Source organism: Tachypleus tridentatus, chromosome 11 (assembly GCF_004210375.1).
Source record: "Tachypleus tridentatus isolate NWPU-2018 chromosome 11, ASM421037v1, whole genome shotgun sequence".
Classification (NCBI taxonomy): Eukaryota; Metazoa; Arthropoda; class Merostomata; order Xiphosura; family Limulidae; genus Tachypleus; species Tachypleus tridentatus.
In genome coordinates, this window is record NC_134835.1 from 24,016,387 (window position 1) to 24,030,774 (window position 14,388).

Consider the following 14,388-nt stretch of genomic DNA (forward strand, 5'->3'; position numbering starts at 1 on the left):
AACTATAAAAATAAAAAAAAAAACTGGGAAAATAACCGTGGAATACAAAACAATCAAGTTAATCTTTTTTAATAAACGAAGATTTAAAAAATAAGAAAACGTTGTTGCGTCACTATTTTCATACTGCAATAGCATGTGATTACGTCATCTCTCCTAAACAGTTGTCGTGTCAAGGTCTGAATAAATACAGTTAAACTTTTAAGGTTTACAATCACTTACAGGGAGAGGGAGAGAAACATGTCTGAGAGTGACTGAACACAGTAAATGTTTTACTAAGCATAATACATAAAATCGAACATATTCATAAACACGTCCCAGAAATATATTTTTACAACATTTCCATGATACTATCTTACAAGCGGTTCCCACTGGCCAATTTGCTTTATAGGAAATTCTTCATGATTTTAGCACATTCGATTGCTTCCCACAAACTCTTACACGTCTGAGTACGCAGGTTCCAGCCATAGATTTACAACGCGTAACTCACGTGCTCTTACGCACGTGTCCAATAAGGAGGTGGTTGAGGTTTGCTACAAAAGGATGTATCATGTCTTGTTACGTGCATGACTGGATTTAAAATTAAACTCTACGTTTTAAGCGTCATTATGAGATCTGAACACATTTTACATACACATATTATTGTATTCTACGTCTATAACAGTTAACTTTCCGAAAAGTACGGCCTCCAACTTTGCAAATAAAACCAATGTGTCCTTTGAAATCAATTGCTCAAACTTTTAATAATGAATTTGGCGTATTGATAGGTTTGATAGATGTGCTAATAACCTAAAGTTCAAACTGGAGGATGACAGAATCTAACCTTTTGTAGACAAACTAACGTTATGGATTTGCTTGGAGTCAAAGGTTGACTTCACAGACGGATTGTAATGAGAACATTAAAATAAGCCTTTCGACCATGAGAAAGAGTCTCTCCCAGGAAAAACAAACTACGTTTATATTTGTTTTGGACAAGACGTACGGACGTGAAACAGCACTACGGTGAATTTCACCCGGTTGCTACTTTTCTTAAACCTAACGTAAGATAAAATGTTCAAATCTGCATCACCGAATCTCCCATTCGTTTGATTTACTCAATTTTAAGTAAAATAATTCTTAGTTTGTTTATAGTTAAGTCCATAGCTGCTAAACAGTAGACTCTCTGTGACATACATACTACGAATATAGAAACCCGTTTTAACATTGCACGCATTCAAAGTTATCGCTGACCAATTAGGGAAGAGATCAGTGTGAAAACATTTTTTACCTCCAATTAAAAACGCGTGTTTACACCACGTGATTTCAGATAGACGATGAGGTTGAATCAACTTCTATTTTTATTCTATCAACGTTAACCCAGGATGTTTGGTAGTTTTTTGTTTTTTTCTCAATAAATTTGTTTAAAATTTGCGTACACGTCAAGGCTATACAAATGATTATTTACAGAGAGGTGTACCTAATTTGGAGCTGACAGACTAGAAAGAAGACTGGTGATTAACATCACCTGCCGCCGACTCTTGGGCTACCCCCGACCAACTAGTGGAATTTTACCGTTTCTCTTATATCGCATCTATTGCCCAAAATTGCAGGGAACATTTCTACTGCAATGGGACGCGAACCTCGAATCTTGAATAAACAGTCGGGGCAAACCAATCACTAGACCACATCCGACACATTTTTGAATAAAAACATCTGATACTTCCAACCTCAACCGCACCTTATGCGACCTACGGTCTGAAAGGTCAGGTCAAATACTCCAAATTTCAGACAGAACATTATATAAATTAAAACTGCTGACTAAAATGAGGGATTGTAACCAGTTACCCGCCGCCTACACGGGTACTTTTTAAAGGAACAACAAGTCTCTCATATTTATATTCCACCCACGGTGCGTGCTCGAGCCTCGGATTTTACGACTCACAGTGTTACAAACTAACTACAGGCCACGTCTAGCATATAATAATACATGAACATAAATTATATTAAGAGTCCATCGTTATCTACACGAACAGTAAACATATGTTTTACAAACATAAAAGTGTTTGTTTTTTTGTTATTGTTTAAAAATGGTTTTGGATTGCTTGAAAATTGGCGCAAAGCAACACGAAGGCTATCTGCGCTAGCCGTCCCTAATTTTGCAGTGTAAGACTAGAGGGAAGGCAGCTAGTCATCACCACTCACCGCCAACTCTTGGGCTACTCTTTTACCAACAAGTAGTTGGATTTACCGTTAAATTATAACGCCCCACGACTGAAAGGGCGAGCATGTTTGGTAGGACGTGGTTTCGAACTCGCGACCTTCGGATTACGAGTCGAGTGCCTTAATCACCTGGCCATACCGGGCCATTTAGAAACGGATTTCGTTTGTGTCAGAAAACAAATTTTACTGTTTACAAGTTCATTCAGTGTATAAGACAATTTAAATATTAGTTTCTGTAACAGTTGTAAACTACTGTTTTATATAAATGGTGCAGTGAATAAATAAATATTACACCAAATTTTTAAAGGAGGTATACAGATAAAATTCTTACAAGAGTTCTAAGGCGTTTTTCAAACTCCTCTTGAAAAGTCCATTGTCCATTATGGACTAGGTATAAGAGATCTGGCTTGTTTGTTTGTTTTGCATTTCACGAAAAGGCTACATGAAAGCTATCTGCACTAGCTGTCCCTAATTTAGCAGTGTAAGACTAGAGGAAAGGCAGCTAGTCATCAACACCCACTGCCAACTCTTGGGCTACTCTTTTACCTACCAACGAATAGTGGAATCGACCGTAATATTATAAAGTCAATACGACTGAAAGGGCAAGCATGTTTGGTGTGACGGAGATTCGAACCTGCTACCCTCAGATGGCGAGTCGAGCTCCATAATTACCTGGCTATGCCGGGCCTCGTTTTGACAAATATTATTGTTTGACATGAACATTTTAAAAACAAGCAACAATCATGAAAAAAAAATATGTAACTTTCTCTTAAAGAGGTCACTTAAAAAAAGGGCCTTCTTTATCCGTTTTACTATTCAAAAACTGGTCATGACATAGTGGACAAAAGTCAATTGAAAACGCGAAGTATTTAATTTGTAATGATTCTGGTTTAGTCATTGTTAGACACAAAACACAATGACTGGATGGTTACGGGCATCGAAGCCCGGGTTTTGGCTGTGCCACCGACGAGCAAAATCAGTAACAGTGTTACTGTAAACAAGACGTGTAGATTTGACTACTGACATTAAACCCAGTTGCTTCACTGCTTTGTCAGTATGCGACACGATATCCGGTTGATGGCTGTAACACGAAATACCCGTTTATGAAACGAATTTAATTTATTACCCAGACGTATACAAGATTGTTTTTTTTTAAAAATACCAATGAATTCGATGATAACAGGGGAAAAAAAACTGGGTGAGGGCATATTTTTGTGAGTTGGTATAAAATTTTCTCTCCCAAATAGCGTAACGACAGCAACATTTCTAATATTCCTACAAATACTATTAATAGTTTCCTTTGTAAACGAAATTCTTCCTCTTGAAACCTCTGTCGTTTATTTTACTTACCACCTACTGTCGCAAACAGCTCCCAAATTTTCCCATAATATCCAAGTGTAACATTACTGAATGTAATGTCTCTATGATCAGTCTCTTTTGTCGGGAGTTGGATATAAAAACCCAGGAGCGTCAGCTTCATATTGGTCCCTTCCTTCCTTCAGTACCTGGACGAACATCTGATGAATGTATTTACATATGCTTCACGAGGGTCATTTACTCAGACCCCTGTCAGGACAATGTCCAAGTATTGTTTATAGATACAGTTGTATAGAAATACTAGTTATAACAAACAGTTCCATAATAACTTGCACTTTCAAACGTTATAGGAACATAAATACCCTACAATGGTTTTTAATTAAGCCTATAACTACTGTGGAGTTCTGTCTAGTAATTAGGTGGTCCGTGTTTATTTCTTTTATATATATATATATTTGAATACTGGGAGAGGTACTTAGGACTATCACCATCATATATATAGTAACTGTATAGTTCATATAATAAATCTTTTCTTTTTTTCCAATTTTTCTTGAAGTAATTTAGTATGCTACGTAGGAGTCTATTTATTACTGTTTCTGTGTTTGAATATTTCTGTATGAACTCAGAGGAAGTTGTTTCAGGGACTTTATATGCTGTTGTGAGTGATCTGTTTTGTATTGTTTGTAGTTTAGTTTGCGCTAGTTTTGGTGTTACGTTTACCCATGAGATTATATCCGATAGAATTGGGAGGGTTTATCCCCTTTTCTCCATAAGAAATTACCTCTCTGTTTGGTAATTATTTTAAATCCACAAAACAGTACTATTCTATTAAGGATTACACAAAATAAAACTATTATACACACTTTGACAGATGAAAGCACAGACCGAGAGTATATTTCTTGATTGTTTAAATATTAGAAACTAATATACAGACTGCTTGACAATGTAATAAACCTTTCGATAAAAAAACACTTCAGTTTCATACGATCTAGGGAAACACAGAAACTCTTTAAGTGTTGACGGTTTAAACGTAGAAGCGATAACATGGACGGTCTATAAATACAGTAATTCCAGGTCAAAAGTCTTACAGTCTATGATACTATATTTCACACACGAAATGTTCATTGTTAAAAATCCTGTAGCTACTTAACTAAGCTTACCCAACTTGTTTGATCACTGAATACCAACGACGTTTTATAAAACTAACTATACGAAGTTACCATGGATACCGAATGTAAGCGTCTAGTATTAATCTCTCCATAGTTACACAGAAAACCACATGTCTAACGGCTCGCATCTTCGTTATAACGTTACTACAGTGACGAGGTCTTATCTTTAGAAATTACAGGAGTAATTTCTATTCAGTATTCAATACCAACTTTAACATTTCTGTTCAATCTCTCTCATTATGACAGTTACCAAAACTAGAACAAGGACGAGTTTGGTGTATAAAACACATAATTTTTGTACTTAACATAAAAAAGTCTACATGTAAAGGTTACAAAGAAACTTACAAAAAATACAATTATTTATGATACTGTTTTTACAGACAGAAATATAAAACGCTGACACTACTTTAACCTGTTCAGTGCCGTAGACGAGATAACTCGTCCAAGCCGATCGGTAACACAGTGCCACGGTCGAGTTAATTCGTTCTCAATAATACCTAATTTCAACGTTAGATGTCAGCACCATACATGCATTTGACCTACTTACAAACTGTTTCACTTTCGATTCAAAATGGCGTCACGAAAAAGTTACAAAATGAAGAAGCATTAGAGTTGTATTGTAGCAGCTGAAATACTTGACAGTCAACAGGTTAAAAGACAAAATGTTGTTTTCATTTAGGCATAATAAAAACTATTCATCTATTAGGTCATAGCTGTCCATTTAACACCAGCGAATCCGGCACCATACCCAAATTACCAAGTATTGTGACAGTTCTCCCTGGAACACTTGTAACATACACAGCAGAACAAAACTGTTACACACACCACCTCAATGGGTACCAACCTTTTCTATCTTGACTCCTCTGAAGTATTACCTTCATAAGTCCCCTTGTCACTAACCTGAGTGATATTTTTCACTTAATTTTCTAGCAACACCCACAACAGAGAATTGTTTATTTGCAGAAAAAAAAAAACAAGAAAATGATAAAAGTGTAAGACGAGACATAAAACAGTGTTTAATATGAAAGAGAGAGTTGGGCTCAAATCATGAAAAAATCAGCTACCACTTGTTTGTTTGTCTTACCCCTCAGTTTTTCTGTCATCAATATAAGCATCAGATAACTGAGTTCAATAACCCTTGCATTTTCTCATCCACGTTATGTGTAACTCTAAATTTTTAGAAGACCTGAGTAACAATATTATTTCGAGGCTAGCATAAGATGTCCCTTTTTTCCTTTCAACTTTATTCAAATGTCTAGTTTATCATAATATCTTCAAATGTTGTGGTAAGTTTATCAAAGTAAAACTGGTTACAGAATTTGACCATGAACATATAATGCTAGAAATACATTTTACTAATGATTACAAAACAGAAATCTCCTTGCCTCAACATTTTACAAGCCACAAACATTTCATTAACTAACACAAAAAATCAAACTTGAATTATGTATAACTAGGGATCAGCACCACACAGTGACGAGTAGATCAAATGGAGATCCACAGTTCACATCCCATTACTACCTACAAAAAATTGCATTTTGCACCTTAGGAACATGGAGGTATTATAAAAGGGCTGTCAAGTCCCACTATCTGGTTTGACAAAAATGGCCCAGCTTCAGTGGTGATGACCATATGCCTTCTCTCTAGTTTAAATCTATCATTTCAAAAATTAGCTTAATGACAACCATATTACACAAATATATACGTAAAATACATATAAATTAGTTGTTTTTTTTTACTTAGATCTAAAAGTATTTTTCTTTCCCATGCATTTTCAACTAATTCCGTTTTATAATTTACCTAAGTCAATTCATATTATATTACCTTTTTTGTTATTATTTCAACTTTATATTCTCATTAGTAATTTCTAATAAGGTGTACATATATGTAACTGTGTAATTTACTGCAATAAGTTACATTCTATTGTTATGGATTTCCTGTAATATTTTTACTTTACAAGGTCTATTTATCTATTTATTCATGGCATTAGTCAACCACAATCAACTTTTATTACACTTAAAGCTATTTTTTAATTTCTTAAATGCCGTAAGAGTGTAATGAAATCAGGTGTTTATGGATTGTTGCCATGGTACCCAGTATTACAGGAACATAAATATTTAATAGTAATTAATGTTTATTATTATATATTTTTAAAAACCCATGGTATATATATTTTTAAAAATATTCTGATGTATAAAATTTAATGTCACAGCTGTGTACTCTAAATTAATTCTATTTGTCATAAGTCATTATGTTAAGCCTAACATATTTTTAACACCACTCTTAGGAAGTTTTGTGAACTAAAAGAATGTATACTAACAATATTAAAGTCACACTCTATTTGTCATATACATTGCCAGCTTGGATACAACAAACACAGTTATTGCCAGAATACTATCTATATAGGTCACTTGATACAATTGTTACAACATGTGTGCATTTTATCTAATGTTTGGCACCATATGAAACAAACATTTGGGTTAATGAAGAACAATTTTAATTTAACAATTTATAATTGTTCTAGCCTGTGATTGGAAGATTTATCCTAAAACTTAACTATTTCTAAAGTCATGCTAAAAAAAATTAAAATATAAAATGCAACATATTTTTTTCATAAACATACAACAACTTAATAGATACCCACTGGTGGCTTAGCCGTAGGTTTTATGGTTTTCAACACTTAAAACTCGGTTTCAGTATCCATGGTGAGGAGAACACAGCCCACTGGACAGATCTGTGCTTAACAATAGATAAACAACATGTTTACACAATCTCATGATTTGTTTATATGTTACAACTGTTCGCACCAGGCAACATAAGTTCAATCTACATTAGTTCTCCCTGATTTTGAAATAATAGACAAGAGAAAATGTAATTAGTGAACACTACTCAATATCAGCTCTTCTGACTTTTTTTGTTGAATAGTGGGATTTGACTGTGATTTTACTGTTGAATCTATACGATGTAACTTTAAAACAGAGGGGTTCAAACAATAAATTCTAAGATTCAAAATCCAGCACACTAACTCCTAAACCACACCTAGTCTGTACACAGATGAAAGTGTGTGTTTATTACATACGTTCTGACTTTATGGGAAGATAGAACCAAAACATAATGTATACTGAAACCAGTTCTTATAAAAAGTGAAAGTGGTACCAACTTGAGGCTTTGAATTTTGATTCACATAAAAAATACACAAAAAACAACTTTTTATACAAAGAAAGTTTATTTTACATTGGTATAAATATCGCTTACCAATATTTTCAAATTTAGGCCTAGACAGAGAATAGACTACATGGATTTCCAATTATTCTCTAAGACATTTTATAGAAAGGTAGCTTTTGAAAATATTACACACCAGGCAAGGGACCATCCCATAAAACCTCCAATGCTAAAGATATTTTAAAAATATATATTATTATACAATATTAACCATTATAAGAATCTGATATTGATTCGAATATTTGTTAATAATATTCAATAAAATATTTGTTTAATTAACTACCATTGTTAAAACATGTACAATACTCAAAGCAGTCATTTATTAAAATACTTGTTATTATATATTAACAACACTAACAGAACACAAGTATATCTTTCATAACAATGTTTCAAACAAATTTAATAAAATGACCAGTGTAAATAAAAATCACTAGTTGGACATTAGAATACTGGTCAGAAGAGTTTTGGGTTAAATTCAACACTAGTACAGCTATCATGTAACTCAATTAGTACTTTTACACAAACAAAGAATAAAAATTCCAACAAAACATGGACAGAGCACTTGACATTTCATCCACAGATTCTGAAATTAAGTGACAAATTATCTCTAATCCATCCATGTAATTGTTAACCATATAATTAGAATATTCTACTTCTAAAAACATTTTAGTTTCAAACTTAGTAATATTTAATTCTGTAGTTCTTGACGGGTAAGAAAACAGTATTGTGGCAACGTCGTGGCACACTATTCAAATATAACAAGAAAAATACAACAACTGTGTGATGTTTAATTACAACAACTGTGTGATGTTTAATTTACCAGCAGTTTGCATTACATACATCAAATTTAAAATTCATAATTCTTTCCCTCTGGAAAGCTTTGTCACAACAACACTACATTGAAATATCGATTACTGTAACACAGAGAATACGAGTTCATTCAAATTTCAACCCATACCAATGTGCTTCTAAACTGATTGAAAGTATGCACAACTTTAGGTACACGTACATGTACAACCAGTTTTAAATGTAGGTGGAGATGAAGAAAACCAGCAAGACCAGAATTCTTTAATTAACCAGCCTACACTTACCACAAAAAATGCATTAAACATCCAGTCAAATATAATAGTGAATTCGGATGAAAACCAGATTTACTTCTGTGAAAAAAAACTAGGTTTTTTACATGTTTACCATCATTCTTTTGTATGGACCTAAATATTTAGTCTCTGAAAACTTTATACCAGGATTATTATTTTTTTCTCTTTTTGAGACAACACAAGTTTTTTTTATCTTGATAGCTCTGTTTATTAATTTTAAGCAAAATGTTTATTCTCAAATTAATGTATTTTCTGTTTAATAATTTGGTCATCTAAAGTCCACACATAACATAATTATAAATGACAACAAATGACATGAAAAACTACATGAATGAAAGAGAAATTTCAACCTTTGCTAAAAATCTTACCCAAAGATGTAACTGGCACACTTTTCTCTCTACAAATACTTGTTAATCAAAACTTGGTGCTGTTACAATTAAATGGAATACATAACACCATATCAGTTTTAAAATACTGCACATTTTATTAAATGTCAGTTGACCTTTTCTCAAGGGTCATCATGCCATGATATACGCAAACATATAACAAAGTATATATATTTCCACAGATTATACAGATGAGCTTTCTGTCAGATAAATGGTATAAATTATACCTCCTCCCCAATCCATTCCAAATGACTTATTTAATTTTTCAAAACTTCTGTTTATGTATGAAATATGATATGGAATCATGCATAACTGAAGGGTTAACAGGTTTCACTATCTAGTGATGGCTAAGTTCTGCTTATCTGAGATGATGATAATCTGGATGAAGATAGACTCACTACGTTCAATGGGAGTGTTAATCAAATAATATTGGTGAAAGTTAAGTTTTGGTTAGTTTAGTACAAAAACTCATCTAAACCTATTCAGCTGACCAAATCTCGTGAGATAATACTATGACTGCATCTGTGCAGATAATTAACAGTGACGATATCCAACTGACGAACCAATGCATTCTAACCACTGTTTTTGTTGCATATCTTTGCACACATGGGTTCGATAAGCTGCAAACGTAGGTAAGTTAAGTATTTGTTCTGATATATAACATATATGTAGCTTGATTTAGTCTGGTATCACCGATAAGCAATTTATTTCCACTATATTCACTCCAGAAACAGCTTATTCCTGTTAAAATTTTGCTTCCACGAACTTCTCTCCTATAAGTAGTTCCCTTACCAATACCTGCTTCCCTTCAATAGTTCATTCTGCTGAAATTTACTTCTTCCAAATATACTCCTATAACAATTCACTCCCTTCACAATTTTTATTTCAATTAATTAACACTGCATATCTTAAAACTATCTCAATCCCTTGAATTGTTTATGTACAAAATTTAGCACATATATAACAGATCATTTCAACATAACATTTTTTTTTTGACAAGGGATAAGATTATGACACACATAACAAATGGCTGACAGATCTTTAGGTATTCAATTTGCTCCAAATCTGAACTTCTCACTACCATTCAAAATTCATCTTTATTGTCAAAACCTAACAATTATTTAACCTCTTACTTAAATTTACTGATCTTATTTTGGGGGACAAATTGAGTTTTACTGGCATTTTAAATTTGAATTAAAAGTTTCATGTAGCACTGTTTACTTGTTAAACATTTAAAAGCTGATATTGATAGTTTGGTTCTGTAATTTCTAGCCTGTAAGGAAGTAAGACTTAATATTAAAAACCTAATTTTCAGCTTTTTGTCTGTAAAATTGTTTTAAAGTAAAAAATATCCAAAGATTTAGATATGGAGCAAATCTGAAAAGACCTAACTGTCTTAGAGTGAAAGGTTGCAAGACCAGAATGTCCAAAATAAACAGACTAGATTGAATTAACACGTCCATAAAGGCTCAAAAATTTGTTTATTTGAGGTTGAAAGTAAAATATTCCAAGAGAATAACCTGAAACTACAAAATGTTAACAAATAATGAACACAGAACAAATAAAAGGCAATCATACTGTATGAATATCAATTATGGTGATCTCTGAAGCCATCTCATGTTAAGAGATACCATACTGAATATCAATGATGGTGATCTCTGAAGCCATCTCATCTTAAGAGATGCCATACTGAATAACAATGATGGTGATCTCTGAAGCCATCTCATCTTAAGAAATGCCATACTGAATATCAATTATGGTGATCTCTGAAGCCATCTCATCTTAAGAAATGCCATACTGAATATCAATTATGGTGATCTCTGAAGCCATCTCATCTTAAGAGATGCCATACTGAATATCAATTATGGTGATCTCTGAAGCCATCTCATCTTAAGAGATGCCATACTGAATATCAATTATGGTGATCTCTGAAGCCATCTCATGTTAAGAGATGCCATACTGAATATCAATGATGGTGATCTCTGAAGCCATCTCATGTTAAGAGATGCCATACTGAATATCAATGATGGTGATCTCTGAAGCCATCTCATCTTAAGAGATGCCATACTGAATATCAATGATGGTGATCTCTGAAGCCATCTCATCTTAAGAGATGCCATACTGAATATCAATGATGGTGATCTCTGAAGCCATCTCATGTTAAGAGATGCCATACTGAATATCAATGATGGTGATCTCTGAAGCTATCTCATCTTAAGAGATGCTGTACTGAATATCAATGATGGTGATCTCTGAAGCCATCTCATCTTAAGAATTGCCATACTGAATATCAATTATGGTGATCTCTGAAACCATCTCATGTTAAGAGATGCCGTACTGAATATCAATGATGGTGATCTCTGAAACCATCTCATGTTAAGAGATGCCGTACTGAATATCAATGATGGTGATCTCTGAAGCCATCTCATGTTAAGAGATGCCATACTGAATATCAATGATGGTGATCTCTGAAGCCATCTCATGTTAAGAGATGCCATACTGCAAACACAAGAAGAAATAACAGTTAATTCATTATGAAGTACATCATTTTAGAAAATGTATGATAAACAGTTGTATGTAGTAACATCATGCTGACGAGCCCTGGCACTGAAAGAAAAGAACCTTCGATAACTTAGGCTGATATGAGTAACAGTTTAAATTAGCATCAGTCATACTTCATGTAATTTAGACAAGCCACTGTTAAATACTAAGTTACTGTCCTTATACTTACACTCCAAAACTCATAAACCTCAGAAGTTATAAACAACCTTTACAAATTATGTTTTATCTAAGGCTTTGTATACTGTAAGCAAGCCAGACTGATGATAAGTGTCAATATTCAGCAAATTACTTCAAAACAAATTATTATATATAATTCTAACTTGGAACAAGCAATGGACATATAAGGTACAATGAGCTTTAAATCACTTAATATCAGACTTATTTCAATGTATTCTAATAAATGTAATGGTCTGTAAACTATGGTTATGCCTACAAACACCATATGTCCACTCATTACACCAGTGATTATAAATGTTGCTTGAGTGAATGCCATTAAAAATACATTTGGCTCCTCACACTGGGGTTTCTAATCACACATCTTCAAGGAGGGCCTAGTTTATGCAATAAGTCATTTATGAGATTTTTATTGTATGTTTTGTTTACCAAAAAAAAGTGGAATATAACATGTTGTGTTAACCTTGATTCTGTAATAGTATTATAATTATTTCAAATAATGTTATTCTTAAAAATGCACCTCCCAATCCCAGGGGGTTAGCTGTGCAGCTTTGATACATTTCATTTTCTAACATTTGTATGAATATGAGTCTTACTAAAGTTTATTTAGATTAAAGTAACTCTAAAACTTATAATTTCCAGGTCAAAGTATGCCATATCCTGTCAGCCAGCTAGCTTCCATGTTGCTGAAGTCAAATTTATTATATCTGTCATCTCTCACATATTTAGTAACATGGAACACTACAGTACAGATTAAAATCTGCAAATATATAGAACATCTTTAACCTTTTTTACTGTTTCTATTTTAACATATTTTAGGGCCACAATAACAAAGTTACTTAAGTATTTTTAACAGAATGGATGCCAATTGTGAAATTAATGAATTCTAATCTTAACATAATTTTAAATTAGCTACAAGTTAAATTCTAGTTCTGATCCATGTAAGTAAGTTACTTTGGTAATGAGTCAATAATAACTTTGATATTCTATATCTAGTGATAAAAGTATATTTTTTATCCTCTTCGTCAACAAAACGGACTTGTCTGCGATAACTCTTAAGTTTTAGGATACAAATAATTTCTAATGTGTGACATATAACTACTAATGCACTCTTTCAATTCGCTGCTTACCTACTGTTATGTGATTTAGTATTTTAAAAAATTCTAACTTCCTTTTCAAATTTTAACCAGCACCAGGTAGGTCACGCAGTTCTTTTATAAAATTTGAAAAATGCAATATCGTATTTAAGACTATTTTTTCTACTAAATAATTAATTTAAAATATAAGTCTCAGAAACACAGTACTGAATAGCATACTGTCACGAGTTATCAATGTTTACTTTCATCAGTTATTGTAACTTCGTCGGCTTATATTAAAGTAACTCAAACTAAAATTAACCGGTAGGGACGGCAAAATCGTGTTAACGTATGTAACGTACGGTAAAGCCTGCACTGATTCGATAAACTGGCATTCTGCTGATAAATACATATTTTATCGAATAAAAGACACAGTAACAGGACTAGCTTACTTAATGTTGCTGTGTAACACTGACGACAGTTCTTATTTTAATAACAGACAGGGAAACAGTCTTACTGATATACCTTGATTGTTGACACCATGTGTTTTGACGGCACACCCTCAGTTCTGCAAGATGGCGTACGAAGTGACGTCACTCGCCGGAGCCTAAGAAAGTTTAATGGCTGAAGTGGAAAATATACTAAATAATTTGTAAAATTAACCACTAGAAGAGCAATAACTTTTGTTAATGTTGTTTATTTAACCTTTTGCATAAAATAATTCTATTCTGTATTGAAGCAGTTGATACTTCTTGGAAGCGATACACACGCAGATGATAAGCTGACAGAAATTAACCCTCAGGATTGGAGCTTCTTCAGATACATCCGACACCAACGCACATCTTAGTGGGTAAGCCATATATGGCAATGACTTTCAAATTCACTACTTATGCTACAGTGGCCTGTTTTCTCTCTCGAAATGCAGGTAATAATTGTATGTTTTATAAATATAGTTTTAAAAATATTTCATTTCGCACATATGAAAGAAAATATTTTCAAACACACACGACATGTGTACACTGGTTAAAAGTTAAACAAAACATTCAACAAGTCTTCTCGACGAACATATGTTTTCACCTGGCAGCCTTGTGACGTCACGAGCTACATCCATTGTGGGTGTTCGTATGTGAAAATATTAATAACTGTTTACCTCCCATTTATAGCAATTAGCTCGTTCTTTGTCACAAAA

The 14,388-nt window shown here is 33.2% G+C and overlaps 1 pseudogene across 1 annotated transcript in view; it reads right to left on the bottom strand.

Annotated features, from left to right (window-relative positions):
* LOC143231754 (talin-2-like) overlaps nt 1-13,842 on the bottom strand; it is a 160,729-nt pseudogene extending 146,887 nt beyond the window's left edge. Inside the window, exon 1 of the transcript XR_013017160.1 lies at nt 13,725-13,842. The product of XR_013017160.1 is annotated as a talin-2-like (transcript). The remainder of the gene's footprint in view (nt 1-13,724) is intronic.
* Between the last annotated feature and the right edge of the window lie 546 nt (nt 13,843-14,388).